The sequence below is a fragment of the Chionomys nivalis genome, chromosome 3 (assembly GCF_950005125.1).
Source record: "Chionomys nivalis chromosome 3, mChiNiv1.1, whole genome shotgun sequence".
Classification (NCBI taxonomy): domain Eukaryota; kingdom Metazoa; phylum Chordata; class Mammalia; order Rodentia; family Cricetidae; genus Chionomys; species Chionomys nivalis.
The window spans coordinates 12,157,573-12,176,036 of NC_080088.1; positions in this window are offsets into that span (position 1 = coordinate 12,157,573).

Sequence of the window (18,464 nt, forward strand, 5' to 3'; positions counted from 1 at the left end):
CCAAACATTCAGGAACTGTGGAACACTACAAAAAGATGAGACATGAATGGTAGGTATAAAATAAGTAGAAGAAATCCAGGTCAAGGGACAAAGAAAAATTTTCCCATTCTAAGAATGGTGCTAGATGCAAAACAAACAAACAAACAAACAAACAAACAAAAAACGATAGATAGAACCAGATAAAAACTCCCTGTCACTAAATAGTCAAATACCAAATATACAGAGCAAAGAGTGGATATGGAAAGCTACAAGAGAAGAAAGCAAAGTCACATATAAAGGTAGACTTTTCAGGAAAATGGCTTAGTTTTCAGTGAAGACTTTAAAAAGTAAGTGTGGCTTAGACAAGTTTTGAAATACTGCAAATGTCTGCCCAAATTATTGCACACAGCACAGAGCCATCTGTTGTAACCCTTTAAGGGAGAAATAAAGGTAGATTTAATATATAAACATCATGTATCAAGAGTTTATACATATAAATGTATTTAAATGAATATACATACATGCAAACACACACGTGTGCATGAAAAGGATTCTAAGTCAATATACAGCAGAATCATTTGTGCATTATTGATATAATAGTCACAGTAACCAACATATGTAACTAATTTAGAAGTGCATTGACAAATGAACTGATGAACTGAATGTGGCAATATACTTAATAGAGTTTTCCATTATGAAGACTATATGTCATTTGAAAAATAAGACTGGAACTAGAGCGCTTCATATAGAGTTAAATTAGACAGTTGAAGAAAGACAAACTTTATGTACTTTCTTGTGTGAGTGTGCATGAGTACATGTGTGTATATTTACACATTGTATGTTTGTGACATACAAGGAAAATGTGGACTATGAGGGAAAAGGAAAAATTGTAAAGGAAGAAAAAAATAGAGATGATGAGAGAAAGAGAAGAAAATATTCCTTGTTTTCTCTCATATGAAGGATGTATATTTAATGACATGTATGTGTGTACATATGCTTACCCAGAGAGGAGAGAGGATATTTGGACAGGGTGAGTACTGTATAATGGGGAAAAAGGATGGAGGAAGCAGTGGGAGACCAAATATGAGCAAAGTACAGCAATTTACATGTCTGAAATGATACAATGGAACCTATTATTTTATATATTAAAATAGTCCTTAAAATTAGTCATTGTGGAAGGCTGGGAGACACACAAAAGGAGTGTAGTGATGACTAAATGTTTGACTGGGCAGGATAGTGGAGCTCCTCTGCGTCATACTGCAATGATGGATACATGTCATTATTTATGCATCAGAACCCACAGAATGTGCATTACAAAGGGCCAAATGAACAGTTCAGAGAGGAAACATTGGTGATGATTTTCTAATTATTTTGAAATTTCTTATAAACCTAAGACAATTCTAAAATTCAAGATATACTAATTTAAAACGTACATATACTGCCTATGAATAGAATTGTATTGTAACACGATATAAAATAATCATCCATGAACCAAAGTATTATAAATGACTGAGTAAATAGAAGAAAAGGCAACATAGTCATGGAGAATTTAGAGTATTCACATAGATATAAGATTCACAGTGAACTGTAGCATAATTCACAACATACTAAATGTAGGATGCTTATAGAAACTGCATGCTACAGAGAAAATTCTGGAAAGCAGGACATACCTATAGTGGATATACTTGAAAGCAACTGTTTCAGCCAAGTGACAAGATGCAAAGTCAACAACCATAACTTAGGTTAGAAGTGTGGCTGAATCTCCTATAGGTTGTGATGAAAATAATACTTGGCTTCTGAAGGTGACCCCTGGAAATTCTACAGCCTAGTCTATCAAAAGAACAACAAAACAATAACAAAATAGACAAAGTGAGTAGCGAAATACCATTCAGTATGACAGATTTCAGGGCTATAAAGAGCACCAAAAGCAATAGGCATGCAAAAAGTAGTCACAGCAAGACAATCCTAAGAATATGCACAGCTCAGATTCATATGACTCCACAGGGTGGAGTCACAGATGGATAAAGTACATTGAGTACAACCCAAGAAACTAAATCAAGAAGATATTTCTGTTGATGGGCACATAGCAACCTTGATCATTAATTATAATAAACACACCTCACTAATGTGATATATATTAGTTTCTTTCTAGATTTCAGTGAAAAAAATACCCCAAGGGAGTCAATTTAAATTTGAACATTTTAAACCATCATACAGTCCAATGTGTAGTCATTCTATCAAAGGAGAGAAATCATTTACCATCAGGAAGCACGCAGGGATGTTTGCATGTACCTAGCTCCTTTTCTGTACTTTCTGCAGATCCTTTGACCAGGAAATGGACTGCTCACAAATAAGATCAGTCTTCTCACATCAATTAATGAAATCACCAAGGTCTTCCACAGGCATTCTCAGAAGCCTATTTCCTAGAAGATTTTAGATTCTGTCAAGTTAACTACTACTGCTAAAAAACACAGATATTAAAAGTTGGATGATCTTGGTACAGCAGTTAAGACAATTCTGTACTATTTTGTAGTCGATTTACAAATAAAATGTTATGAGAAAAAAAATCTCGTTATATTCTTAAGCCTAAAGCCAAGATTTAAGAGAGTTAAAGTTATAAAATGATTGACCTTTGTATGCAAAATTCAAGAAGTCATTGTTTTTTACTGCTGAGTAGTACTCTAATATGTATATATTCCATACTTTCTTCATCCATTCTTCCATTGAAGGACATCTAGGTTGTTTCCAGGTTCTGGCTATTACAAACAATGCTGCTATGAACATAGTTGAGCATATACTTTTGTTGTATGTTTGGGCATCTCTTGGGTATATTCCCAATAGTGGTATTTGCATACAAATGGACGGAAATAGAAAACACTATCCTGAGTGAGGTAAGCCAGACCCAAAAAGAGGAACATGGGATGTACTCATTCATATTTGGTTTCTAGCCATAAATAAAGGACATTGAGACTATAATTCATGATTCTAGAGAAGTTAAATAAGAAGGTGAACCCAAAGAAAAACATATAAGCATCCTCCTGAATATTAACCTTCATCAGGGGATGAAAGAAGACAGAGACAGAGACCAACATTGGAGCACTGGACTGAAGTCTCACGAGCCAAAGGAGGAGCAGAAGGAGAGTGAGCACCAGCAAGGAACTCAGGACCGCGAGGGGTGCACCCACACACTGAGGCAATGGGGATGTTCTATCGGGAACTCACCAAGGCCAGCTGGCCTGGGTCTGAAAAAGCATGGGACAAAACCGGTCTCGCTGAACATAATGGACAATGAGGACTTTTGAGAACTGATGAACAATGGCAATGGGTTCTTTCTTTTTTCTTTTTTTTTTTTTTTTTTTTTTGGTTTTTCGAGACAGGGTTTCTCTGTAGCTTTGGAGCCTGTGCTGGAACTAGCTCTGTAGACCAGGCTGGTCTCGAACTCACAGAGATCCGCCTGCCTCTGCCTCCCGAGTGCTGGGATTAAAGGCGTGCGCCACCACCGCCCGGCTCTGGCAATGGGTTCTTGATCCTATTGCACGTAATGGCTTTGTGGGAGCCCAGGTAGTTTGGATGCTCACCTTAATAGACCTGGATGGAGGTGGGTGGTCCTTGGACCTCCCACAGGGCAGAGAAACCTGCTTGCTCTTTGGGCTGAGGAGGGAGGAAGACTTGATTGGGGGAGGGGGAGGGAATGGGAGGTGGTGGCGGGGAAGAGGCAGAAATCTTTAATAATTAAATAAATTAATTAATAAAAAATGATAGACCTTCATAAGCGTTTTAGTTTAATTTCCTTTGTGCATCTGTTTGAGTGTTGTTTGTGTATACATCATTTCAGTGCTGAATGCTTCGTTTGAAATAACCAATAGCAAGCTTCCCCCTGCTAGTGACTAATTCTCCCTCCCTCAGCACTCACTGTTCACTTATAGTCTTTGTTGAGTGGTAGGATGTCATGAGATTTTCCCCCTTTTATGTTATCCTTATCTATTGCAATTATCTTTGGCTAGGTCTTGTTTAGGCAACCATTATTGTTAATGTACCATAAGTGAAGCTTTCTGATCATCTCTAAGTGACACAATCTCACACTAGACTTTGTAAATGTCCTTTAAGAAGTGGATAATAAAAACATGGGATAGGCAGTCTAAGAGACCACTAAAGAAAAACAGGCTATTGATGTTGCTTTGGCTCTCTCTCAGAGACAGAGGTAAGTTCTGTATTGCTGAAGACACTGAACACTTTGAACACAGGACTTGGGAGATTTGAGTTGGCTCTAACCTGAAAGACTCCTTCCTTAGGGCTAACTTTCATAATACCGGGAGGTGTCATGCAAGCTGCCAAGTAAGGAAAGCAAACATTAGTCCTATCCAACTGAGAGGTATATGAAGTGCAGCAATAAGCAGCCTGGCAAGATATCCTTAAAGGTGAAATAGTGGCAATCATGACAGTAACCAACAGCAATCTAATCGGACTTAGGTTCTGCTCAATATGAAGAAAATATCTCTACCCCCTACTGAAGAAAAACAAAGACCACAAACATTGGATCCCTCACTGAAACGCTAATTAGTAATATTATGTAAACACACTTTGTTACTAATCCTGATTTGTGTGCAACTGTTTCTCAAAACACAAGCTAAAATTTTATTCTTCATGAACTGACTTCTTATATTGCTCTCCAAACTAATGTCTATTTCTGTGCTAAAAAGTTAGACTCAATTTCATTTTATTAAATAGCCAATCTCACACAAGAGAAATTTTGTAGCTTCTGTGAAAGAAAATCAATCTAATAATCCAATAAATGCACATTTACATTCATCTATTGTCTGAAAAACAAACAAATAATCAAGCAAACAAGCAAATGTTATTTTGTCAGTCTCAAACCTCACGTTTCCTTGTGACTAGAAAGATGTTTTAAGTTTTTTTTTTAATTTGTTTTTTGTTTTTTTCAGGTTTTGTTTCTTTGTTTTTGAGAAAGGGTTTCTCTGTAACTTTGAAATCTTTCTTTGAACTTGCTCTTGTAGATCAGGCTGACCTCAGACTCACAGAGATCTGCCTGACTCTGCCTCCTGGATGCTGGAATTAAATGTGTACCACCATTGCCTGGCATTTAAGTTTTATAACCGTAAACTGTCATTTTTTTCCTTAGGCAAAATAAGATAGTAATAATTTACATCTCAAGTTTCTGTAACTATTATGTGAGATAGAAATAAGGTATTTATCATTTACCATGCCACTGATGAGAAGCCAAGGACAATGGCACTAGGTTTCGATCCTAATACATGAACTGGCTTTGTGGGAACTTAGCCTGTTTGGACGCTCACCTTTCTGGACGTAGATAGAAGGACCTTGGTCTTCCCGCAGGGCAGGGAATTTGGACTGCTCTTCAGTGTCGAGAGGGAGGGGGAATGGAGTGGTGGGAGGAGAAGAGGAGTGGGGATAGGGGGAGGGAAGTGGGGGGAGGGGGCAATATTTGGGAGGAGGGGAGGGAAATGGGAAACGGGGAGCAGGTGGAAATTTTAATTAAAAAAGAATAAAAAAAAAAAAAGAAAGTTAGCCAATGGCATTTATATGTCTATTTAATTGTCATGTGTAACAAAATATTAGCATTTTAAAACATGAAATTATTTCAATGAGTGAAATATAACACACATTCATTAACAATTGTTCACTGAAACAATATGTTTTATAAAAGGTCAAATAATGACTTAGTTCTATAAAGAAAGTGACATTCATTAATATTCACTTAATAAATATTAACTTGGTGATGTAATGTGAATTAATTTTAATCCCCTCTAATTTTTTTTTTTTTTTTTTTGGTTTTCGAGACAGGGTTTCTCTGTAGCTTTGGTGCCTGTCCCGGAACTAGCTCTTGTAGACCAGGCTGGCCTCGAACTCCCAGAGATCCGCCTGCCTCTGCCTCCCAAGTGCTGGGATTAAAGGCATGCGCCACCACTGCCCGGCTCCCTCTAATCTTTTTAAATTCAGCATATAAAGCTTGCTTTTTAGTAACCAGACTTTCTAGCTAGTGAAATGTAGCTATCTTGGCAGGTGATCACACAATCTTCTGAAAATGAACTGGAGAGTGAATTTGAATGGGAAACTACTTCAAAACTATCTCTGCTTCAAATTCATATCTTGCTCGAGAAACAATAAACCTCAAAATTTTTGTTGTAATAAGGAGCGGCGGGGCTGCGCCCCCAGCACCTGACCGCCCACATGGCTAGCTTATGCCCCGAAATAATTACACGGAAACTGTATTCTTTTAATCACTGCCTGGCCCATTAGTTCCGGCCTCTTATTGGCTAGCTCTTACATATTGATCTAACCCATTTCTAATATTCTGCGTAGCACAACGAGTTGGCTTACCAGGGAAGATCTTAACCTGCGTCTGTCTGGAGTGGGAGAATCATGGCGACTCCTGACTCAGCTTCTTTCTCCCAGCATTCTGTCTGTTTACTCCACCCACCTAAGGGCTGGCCTATAAATGGGCCAAGGCAGTTTCTTTATTAAATGAAAGTAATTCCTCCATCATTTCCCCTTTTTTTGTTTAAACAAAAAAGAAAGGCTTTAACTTTAACATAGTAAAATTACATATAACAAAACGGTTATCAAGCAAGAATTACAGTTACAATATTTATATCTATTTTATCTTTTATCATAAGTAAGGAAAACTATAACTATCTATCCATTCTTTAACTCCATCAAAGACTCCAGAAGGATATAATATTACCTAAGTAAACAAGAAATCCAAAACTCTAGAAATGACAGAGACATCTCGCTGCCTGGACAGTCACTCAAAGTTCTTTTGTACTGTTGGGGCATCCATCTTCAGCCTTCAGGCCCATAGTATCCAGCAGACATTTTCATCAAGCAGGAAATTACAAAGACAGTTTAGTCACTTTTTGCTGTGTCCTGAAGAATGTCTTGCAGACTCTTTCATGAGTCAGGAATCCCGAAAGACCATCTCACCTTTACGCAAGTTCAGCAGTCCTCTCTCTGCGGGTTCTTTGTGTCCAGTTTATGCATCAGTCCATGCAAGAGCAGTTTCTTGTCCAAATGGCTATCAAACTCCATAAGGAGCCTCTTCGGTGCCCATCTTCCTCTTGAAGTAGATTGGTGCTGCCAGGAGCAGATGTGTCTCATTATCATGAAAAGCCCTAAGTTATTAAAACATTAAATGCCATATTCTGTAGTCTTTGAAAGATATAAAGAATGCCTATCTAGGTGAAATATATCTATGCACATCTAGAAAATCTAACTAACATGACTAAAAGCTTGACAATTATTGATGATTATCCATTAACAACCTATATTCATTACATTTTTAAATGAACTATACAATCACAATACAGTAATCAAGATCAGAAATACATATACATATAACAAAATTGACCTTAAAAGTGGCCTGGAGTGGGGGAAGGGAAAGCTAGCAGGGAGCGCGCTGTAAATCGCCTTCCTGAGCTCAGGCAACTAGCCGGGAAAGGTGGAGCTTGCGCCCCCCCTGTGCCGGGTCGGGGGCAAAATAGCCCGACGTTGGGGCGCCAAATGTGGTGGCGCAAATGAATGTAGACAGATTATATAGATATATACAGCTTTAATAAGAAAATAGACTTACAGGACCACAGGTTCCCGCGGAGTACTAAAAAAGCGGAGCAAAAGAAAAGGGGCTGCTGGGCTCACGCCCGGCAGATTTATCTGTAAACATTAGCCCGAGGCGAACACGCCCCCAATGGGTGGGGCTATGTCCCTACAAATTTTAATAATGGGTGCTTAATAAGTGGCAAATATGTCATGAATAAAAGACAATAGGGTAGAGTTTTTGGACCATGTGCCAAGATGAGTGAAAAACAAACCAGAAAATGAGAAAAAGATACTATATCAAAGCCACAAAATGAAAGAAAAAGAAAAGTAAGGATTGATGGAGGGACACATGCTTTCAAGACAGTGGAGCAAGGAGGCATCCTAAGGAAGCAACTAATTGTTCCTCACTGCTAGCATGGCTGATTCCCTCCCAAGTCCCACAGTCTGTTTGAGAACTCCATGATTACTGTAATAAATAGGTATAACCCCCTTTTCCCCAGTCAGTCATTGTCTTCTCTAAATGTGTCAGTGTCTTCCTCACAGATACACCTACACTTCATAGTATATGAAGTCATATTATAGCAATTCCCTAAAGTTGATAGATATATCAAAGTATCTAAAATATTAGATCTGAGTCCCCTAAACATTTTACTTTATATTGCTACCCCAAATCATCCTTGTTACTCTCTCTCTCTCTCTCTCTCTCTCTCTCTCTCTCTCTCTCTCTCTTTCTCTCTCCATCTCTCCCTTTGTATGTGTGTGTTTCAGGATTTTCATTATGGGGAAAGAATTCTGTCTAATACATCATAATTGAAAATAATATGGTAATTTCACTAATGGTGCACTTTTTGTTTACCTAAAATATGCCTTTAGGAGAATGTTAAAACTCCATAAATTTTATGTAGAAATGGGAGTGTTACTCTTTTTGTTATAGGACTTTTAGGTTCAGTGAATCATGAGCCACACAAACTCTTAACCTCAGAACTGGACCTATTTACTGTTACTACCACCAAGAATTTTGGACAACAGCTCCTGTTGCCACCATTTGGGAGGGTTTTTTTGTGTTACTAGTATATTGTTATTATTTCCAGGCATTGTCTTCCTGTGTAGACCCTTTGTAACAACCATTATGCAACAGCCTCTTGAGTGCTGAGATGAAAGATGTGCCAGATGTGCCTACCAAACACTGGCTTCACTCATGGACAAAAGTGAGCTAGTGGTCATGTTTATATGGGGCACGGGAGAATGTGAATATAAAACATCTGGCCCACTTTGTCTCTTAATTTGTAAAATCACAGTGATATTACATACGTGGAAAATGACTGAGGTTATATATTCTTTTCTAGGAAACAATGCTTGGGTATTTCAAGTTAAACAAAGAGTTTGCCTAATGCTAGCTCCATTTTTGGTGGCACAGAGAATAGAATCAGTAAGGTGACTGGATGCTTTACTACATCTCTAGTATATAGGTCATCACATATTAAAATACACTAGTAAAAAATTCAGTAGTCAAAAGAATTTTTGTTTCTAAGATATGAGAAAAAATAAGCAAAAAAAATCATGAATATGACAGTCCAATCAGTCAACATAGACAAGAATGTGCTGAAGTAATGAAATCACTCCTAGTCTTGGTAGTTTGAAATAGCAAAGTATATGGCTAGCAAATTCTCAATGGTCACATTGCTTTTAAAGGCAGAAGTCACAAAATAATCCCACACTAGTTCAGAATTATGAATAATAAAGGGTTATTTATTTAGGGGAGACTTACAGATCACTATCCTAGATTCCAGTCTTCTACATGAACAGGGAACAGGGGCAGAGTCAAGCAGCTGGAAGTGAGAGCTGGAAGCAAGAGAATGGGCACATGCTTTACAGCTGCATTTATATATAAGAGACCATGCCCAAATGGGCTGATATCTTAAATGCTATTGGTTGAAGGAGAGGAATGTGCTCCCACAGCATCTCCCCCTTTTGTTTAAATAAGAGAGTTCCAAACCCAATACAAAACTATATACACTAGGAACAGATATCAAATGTTGATTAGAATTATAACCAACATAAACAATATTAATCAAGGAACATATACTAAATGTTTTAAAAAACATTCTATCCTAAGGAGTCTAAGTCTTATATTGGAAATGGCTTGGCTAGATCATAAGAGGACAGTAACTATGACTATCTAATCTTCAATCCCATCGAAAGCCTGAGAATGGAGATATTACTTGAGTAGGCAGGAAATGCAATCAAACAGCTTCCAGAGTGAACAATATATGACAGAGACAATTAGCTACCTGAGAAATCACCCAAAGTTTCACTTGTAACATTGAAGCAACCAACTCTAGTTAAGGCCTAGCATAACTGACAGACCATTATTAGAGGCAGGAAACTTTTCAGAACCATCTTACCCTGTCTTTGCAATATTTGACAGTCTTTTTCCTTCTGTTCTGCTTATCCATTTCCAGATACCATGTACTTTGTCAGTGACTGAGGTATGGGCAGTTCCTTGCCCAAAGACCAATTGTGCAAAGAAGAAAACAAACTGAGTGGAGTGTCTTCAATGCTCAACATTCTCTTGGGAATAGACTGGTGTTGTCAGGAACAATCATGTCTCATGTCAACAGAATGCTAAGTTTTTTAAATTCCATGTTCTACAGATTCTTGAGTGGTTGAAATATACCTATCTAGACAGAATACAATCTCTATGTATTTAGAGAACCTAATTGATCTGAATGTATGTACAACAAACATGAACTATTGACCTATAATAATTAATACTTGCATAACTAAAAGAGTAAAACTTCATGTAAGAATATTAAATAATCTGTAAGTAAATGTGCAATATGTGGACAATGACTTCAAAATGTGAACAATGTATAAATATCTTGATCCGAGGTATGAGTAATATATAATGCAATAAGAAAATATATCATATCCTAATAGTTGTATCAATATATATATACAAAATGTCCTAAACAGAGGCAAAAGCATGAAAGATAAAATGTTTTACATAAGTGTAAAAATATTGTAAACAGAAAAAACAATTATAATTTGAACTTGTATCAATATATAAAAAAATTATACCAATGTAAATTATCCATAAATATTCACTCTATTATTACCTACTATTGTCCTTTTTTTAAAAGACAAACATAATTTTCACCCCAACCTCTATCTAATACAAGTAATAATCAACAACCCCTAAATGGTGTTCTCAACCCTGAGGACAAACTTTTTTGGGATAGTGGTGTCTCATCCTCTACAATTGCTTCCTGCTATTATAGGGGTGATGTTTACTTAATGGGAACCTGAAAAATAAAGTGATGGTTAAGTTTTAAAATTACTGTCTAGTCTAGTTGGAAATAATTCTGAGCAGTCGATAGAATTTTTTTGCAAAAATTTTATACCCCAAAACCAGTCTTAAAGTTGTGCTGGCAGCATCACAATGTCATTGTTGCTGTGGGGCCTTCTGCAATGTCTCTAAACAGCTGACCGAATGCTGATGCCCTCCAGAGCTCATGACGACCCTCTTCTCCATGACTTAATGCAAAAGCTTAATGTTCACTCCAAGGTGTATTTTGGTTAAATTTTTTATGGGAACCAGCGAGAGCATGCAGGGACTTGAAGCTGCTCTGAGGCATACAAAGAGAAAATATAAAGAACAGCAACTAATCTGCAGCAAGAAAGGCCTTTGCATGAGAATTCTATATCCAAATGAACTGCTGGCTCTGCATAGGCGGCGGCGATGGCAGACTGAGGGAGGGTTCACACCTAGCCAGGCACACTCCAAGCCTGGTGGAGAACTTGTGTGCACTCAGAGCCAGGGATTCTAAAACCAAATGGTTGGGTGCCATATGAAGGTGAAATTCACAAAATAGTCCTACACTAGTTCAGAATTATGAATAATAAAAAGTTATTTATTAGGGGAGACTTACAGATCACTGTCTTAGATAACAGTCCTCTTCATGAAATTTTATTAAAGATGAATAACATAGAATAAAATACTAAATACACTTGAAAAGTAAATTTCCATTTTATAATAACATGGAAGATAATTCATTAATTTGGAAACTCGAATCTCCCAGTAGAAGTCATCAAGAGTTTATCTAGCCAAGAATATGTAGAATTGGCAGAATTACCCCATGACCTTCATGTGCTAACCACTTAGAAAGAAAACTCCCTAAATACTACAAAGGAGTTTCAAAAGTTATTTCCTCTAGAAAGTTATTTTTTAATTTTCATTTTATTTATTTTTTAAAACAATCTTTTTAAATTTTACATACCAATCCAAATTCCTTCTCACTCCCCTCTTCCTGCTTCCCCAACCTTTTATTATTCCCAGCCCCCATCTACTCCTCAGAGAGGATGAATCTTCTCATTTGGAGTCTGTAAAGTCTGGTACATCATTTTGAGACAGGACCAAGTCCCTTCCCCCCTATAGATATTCTGAGCAAGGTAGTCCTCCAAAGATAATGGTCTTCAAGAATCCAGGTCAAACACAAGGAATAAATCCTAGTCTCACTACCAGTAGCCCCAAAGATAGTCCAAGTCACACAACTATCACCAACATTCAGAGGACCTAGTTTGGGCCTACATCAGGTTCCCCCTGACAGTCCAGAATCAGTGATTTTCCACTAGGTCAGGTTAGCTTTCTCTGTGAGTATCCCCATCATTGTCTTGACATCTCTACTAATATTATCACTCTTCCTCCTCTTCAACTGGACTCAGGGAGCTCAGTCCAGGGCTAGCTGTGGATCTCGGCATCTGCTTCCATCAGTTGCTGGATGAAAGTTCAATAATGACAACTAAGGTACACATCAATCTGATTACAAAAGAAGGGCATTTAAGGCACCCTCTCCACTATTAGAGTCTTAGCTTCAGTCATCCATGTGGATTTCTGGGCATTTCTCTAGTGCCAGGTTTCCTGCTAGCCCCATAATGACTCTCTCAATCAAGGTATCTCTTTCCTTGATCTCCCTCTCTGTCCTTCCACCATCTAGACTCTCCTGTTCTCTCATTTTCTTTTCCCCACTCCCCTTCTGCCCTCCCTTCTTTACCCCTACACTCCAAATTTTCACAGGAGTTCTTGTCTATTTTGCCTTTCCAGGAGGATCTCTGTATGCCACTTTTAGGGTTTTCCTTGTTACCTAGCTTCTCCGGGGTCTTGGGCTATGTGCTGGTTATTCTGTGCTTTGCATTTACATTCTACTTCTGAGTCCGTATGCACCGTGTTTGTCTTTCTGGGTCTGAAATACCTCACTCAGGATAAGGTTTTTTCTATTCATTTGCCTACAAATTTCAAGATGGCATTTTTTTTTTTTTTTGCTGAATAGTACTCCATTGCGTAAATGTACCACATTTTCTTTATCCATTCTTGAGTTGAGGCACATTTAGGTTGTCTCCCTGTTCTGCCTATTATGAATAATGCTGTTATGAACATAGTTGAGAAAGTGTCCTTATGGTATAGCTCTAAATCATTTGATTATATACCCAAGAGTAGTATTGCTGAGTCTTGAGGGAGATTGATTACCTCTTTTCTGAGAAACGACCATACTGATTTCCAAAGTGGCTGAACAAGTTTGCATTCCCACCATCAATGGAGCAGTGTTCCCTTTAGTCCACATCCTTTACAGTACAAGCTATTATTGGTATTTTTGATCTTAGCAATTTTGACTGTTGTAAGATGGTATCTCAGAGTTGTTTTGATTTGCATTTTCCTGATGGCTAAGGATGTTGTACAATTCCTTAAGTGTCTTTCGGCAATTTGAGATTTTTCTGTTGAGAATTCTGTGTTTAGATCTGTACCCTTTTTAAAAATTGGATTATTTGGTATTTTGGTGTCTAGGTTTGTAAGTTTTTATATATATTGGAAATCAGTCTTCATTCTAATGTGGGATTTGTGAAGATCTTTTCCCATTTGTTGGCTGCCATTTAACCAAAGAAATAAAGGACCTGTATGACAAGAATGTTATGTCTTTGAAGAATAATATTGAGGAAGATATTAAAAATGGAAAGATTTCCCATGCTGTTGGATAGGTAGAATCAATATAATAAAAATGACAATTTTACTGAAAGTAATCTACATATTCAATTTGATCCCCAGCAATTTCCAACACAATTTTTCACAGACCTCAAAAGAACAATATCCAACTTAATATGAAAAAACAAACAAAACAGAATAGTCAAAACAATCATGTACAATAAAGAAATTTCTGGAAGTATCACCATCCCTGACATCAAGATCTATAGTAACTTGCTATTGGCATAAATACCAACAGGTTGACCAATTTAATCAAATCAAAGATCCTGATGTTAACCCACATATCTATAAATATCTGATTTTTGATAAAGAAACTAAAATTATAAATGAAAAAAAAGAAAGCATCTTCAACAAATGGTGCTGGCATAATTGGATGTCGACATGTAGAAGAATACAAATAGATCCATATCTATCCCCATGCACATAACTCAAGTCCAAATGGATCAAAGACCTCAACATAAATCCAGATAACTGAACTTCATAGAAGAGAAAATGGGAAGTAGCCTTGAAAACGTGGGCACAGAAGACCATTTCCTAAATATAACATCAGTAGCATAGACACTGAGAACAACAATTAGTAAATGGGACCTCCTGAAACTGAGAAGCTTCTGTAAGGCAAATGATACAGTCAATACAAATTTATTTTAAGTATAAGATAGAAATTAAAGTTCACCATACATACTTGCCCTATTAGGAAGCATTTTTTCTTATTGAATATTGTTACCTAAGCTTAGACATCATCTCTTTTTGTGTGCTCAAGGATTCCATGGCAGTAGGGAAGTACCATGTGAAGTTAAATGTGAGGGCAACTTAAAGAACTCACACACATACAACTGTATGTTGCATCTACCTTATCCCATTTCCTCTGCTCACTAAAGCTTTGGAAATGGTTTCCTTATCTCTGAATAAATTGGATAAAAAGCTTTCAGGAACATCCTACATCTAATTATAAAGTGTGACAATGTTAATTATCTTAATTGTTAGAATACTTCAAATAAGAGTAAAATTAAATTTGTCACAAGATAAATTTTAAAAATACATTGTTACTCTACCAATAGCCATTATACCACTTTTTAATAAAACTTTTCCAATTTTATAATTGGATAAAATTTACCCTAATTAATAATTTTTCTAAAGACAAAATGTATTTTCAAACAAACTTCTATTATGTAGTAATTTACGGAAATGAAGCAAATTATTGCAAACATATTAACTACCCTGGATCATAAAGGCTGTGAATACATAGAAATGGGATTCTTTCCCATAAATTTGTAGATTATCCATATTATTATAAAATAACTTTGAAACAAAGGAAGCCAAAGAGTTAATAAGGATTCCTCTTGTAATTTTGTTATGGTTCTTATTTAACATTAATAAGATCATGGATACTCTGTAGGAGGCAGCCGTTTGTTTTTCCCAGATGCCTGGCTAGCATAGCCCCAATATAATCACACAGAAATTGTATTAATTAAATCACTGCTTGGCCCATTAGCACCAGCCTCTCATTGGCCAACTCTTATATATTAATTTAACCCATTTCTATTCATCTGTATATCGCCATGTGGCAGTAGCTTACCAGCAAAGTTTCGGCATGTCTGACTCTGGTGGCTCCATGGCATTTCCCTGACTCCATCCTTCTCCTCCTGTGCTGTAGGCCAATAAAAGCAATACACAAACAGAAGGACCTCCCATACCCTTTCGCTTTTTCTGTTTAAACAAAAAGCAAGGCTTTAACTTTAACATAGTAAAATTACATATAACAAAACAGGTATCAAGCAAGAATTACAGTTACAACATTTACATCTACTTTAAATTTTTTCATAACTAAGGAAAACTGTAACTATAAATTCTTCATCTCCTCCAAAGACTCCAGAAGGATATGATATTACCTAAGTAAACAGAAAGTACATTGTAAGCAACTTCCAAACTCTAGGAATGACAGAGACATCTCACTGCCTGGACAGTCACCCAAAGGTCTTCTGTAGTGTTGGGACATTCATCTTTAGCCTAAAAGCCCATAATATCTAGCAGACTTTTCCATGAAGTAGGAAATTACAAGGACAGTTCTGCCTATATTGGCAGTTTGTCAGTCATTTTCTTCTGTGTCCTGCAGAATGTCTGGCAGACTCTTTAATGAAGCAGTAACCCTAAAGGATTCTCTCACCTTTAAGTAAGTTCAGCAATCATTTCTCTGGGGGTCCTGCAAGTCCAGTTAAGTAGTCCAGGCAAGAGCAGCTTTTTGCCCAAGGTGCTAACCAACTCCAAAAGGAGGCTTTTTGATGCCCATCTTTCTCTTGAAGTAGCTTGGTGCATCCAGGATCAGATGTGTCTTATTGTCATGAAGTTTTAAATTTTTAAAACATATTCTGAAGGTCTCTGAAAGATTTGAAGAAATCTCTATTCATCTGTAAATTGTCATGTAGCAGTACCTTACCAGCAAAGTTTCAGCATGTCTGATTCTGGCAGCTCCGTGGTCTTTCCCTGACTCTGCGCTTCTCCTCCCATGCTATAGGCCAAGCCAATTTGTTATTTATTAATCTATATAAAAACAAAACACAGACAGAAGGACCTCCCACATCACTCTGTCTATGCTAAGTTTGAGAATGTCATCTTGGTCTACAATGTACCAAATAATTAGCTTACATTTATCTGTACATACATTTATGTAATGGATTTACATTAATCTTTAGTATACGGCAGACACTCTTTCAAATTCTGAACCTATCCAGGGAGAAACACAACAAAAAGAGGACAGTTAGGAACTGTTTGACTCAAATAAGCAAGCATATTTTTTTTTCCCATATTACAGTCGAAAATTGAGGGACAGGCCCATGTGTGGTAACTTTTCTGAGGTCACTCAGCCAAGCTGGGTGGAGTCTGAGCTCTCACTCAGAGGTTCCCTGTGGTTGAGCCACAAGTTCATAACCGCTGGCTCCCAGCAGCATCAGCATCAGACAGGGTGTTTTCCTGTAAGCCCTAGAGAGTCTTAGAACACCATGTCAAAGCAAGTGCCTTCAGAGAGGAGGCCACACAAAGGTCAGCACTGCAAATTCTTATTGATTTAACCTTTCCACCCATGTTCAGAAAATCCATATCCAGGTAAGTCTTGCCAAGAGAAAGACACAAGAAAGACCATTCTGGGAAAATATTGTGACCTTATAACCACAGAGGAAAATTCACAGTACACAAAGCCTGGGAAAATTAACAGCTTTTCTTCAGTAAAAAATCATGAAATTTAATGTAATAGTCTTGATGCCAAGATGCAGGAAAAGTATTTATATTTTTTATAAATACCCCCACACAAATTACTTGGAGCCAGGACACTGGGAGATCATTGCTAGGAACATCCAGAGGAATGTGCTGTGTACTTCAACATGAAGTCTGAGAGTTTGAAGACAAATCAAGTTGGATCTAGGTTCAGCTGAAAAAGTTCCAAAATACTGTGACCCACAAAGTGCAGGGTTTCCTGCCCAAACACATTGCTGTGTGCTTGTGTGGGCTCAGAAAGCCTGGGAGAGAAAGAAGATTAAACACTGCTGATTCAAATCAGAACTGTGTGGCTCATGCTTCTTAGAACTGGTCATGTGAAAGACACAAATATTGACAACACACAAAACAATGAGTAAATGACTGAGAGTTACACTCAGAAGACTTGATTCATCATCAAATCACCATTGAGGTCCCCGTGCTGCTGCTGAGGCAAGAAGAGAAATGAATCAGTTGTTCTTTTCTGCTGGTGGATGTTGTTCTTTGGTTTATAGCATTTTCAAACATCTACTTCAGGGGCACAGAGAGATGCCTAGGATACACAGCTCCATTCTCTAATGCTTAAATAATGAAATGTTATAATAAAGTATAACCTTGACTTGCCAGCCTCAGTCTGGAGTTCTACCACCTGGGATGATGAGGCAGAAAGACTGTCAGGAGTCTGAGGACAGCCTAGACTGGAATGTTATTTCTGAGACAGTCCAAAATGGTGAAACCCTGGCTCAAACACAATTTTTTTAAAAAACAATGTTTTCCATGTAAACAACACTGTTCTGTATCTTAAGAAACTAGTGATGCAGGAGAGAAGTGTCTTTGTTCAATCTTCATGCAAGTCACAGCACAAGCTAAAGGTAGTTCAGATGAAGCTAGCATCTCTCAGTAAGTCATATCAATACAAACCTCAGAGGTTCTCTGTCAGAAATGCAGAGTTGGTGATTTGCTTTGTAGAGGAGACTTGTAGGTAACCTTGAAGCTACATGTAGATAGTGACTGAAAATGACCTACATTAATTGGGGGTTTAGTTAGGATAATTGAAAGGCATGGCGGGGGGGGGAGGCGTTTACAAGTAGAGACTGAGGTAAAGCAAAGGTCTGAAAAAATCCTTCATGTTTTCCCTGAGTTTGCCACTGAATAGATTCAATCAGATCATTCATTCCCTTCACTAGATAAATTACATGAATATATATCATTTAAAAGTGTCCTCTCTGCAAGTTATATTGATAAAAAGTCTTAGGGGATGGAGAAATAGCTTAGTGTTAGAGTGTTGCTGCTCTTCTAGAGGAATGATATTCAATTCCCAGGTGGTACCAGATGACCCAATGCTTTTTCCTGGTCTCTACATTTACAATCATCTGCACAGCCATGATGCAAACACACACACACACACACACACACACTGAAAGAGAGAGAGGTTACAGAAACATACATGAGAAAATCTAAATCTAAAACAATTAAAAAATACTTCATCCAATTATCTTACTTGTTTCTTTTTCATTTTATAGAAAGTGAAGTGCTGCTTGAGCAAGTGTATTACTGAAAGTCATTGGATCACCATCCATTCACTTATGCCTTCACTGATCTCTTATCTCGTTGCTACATCTGCTGC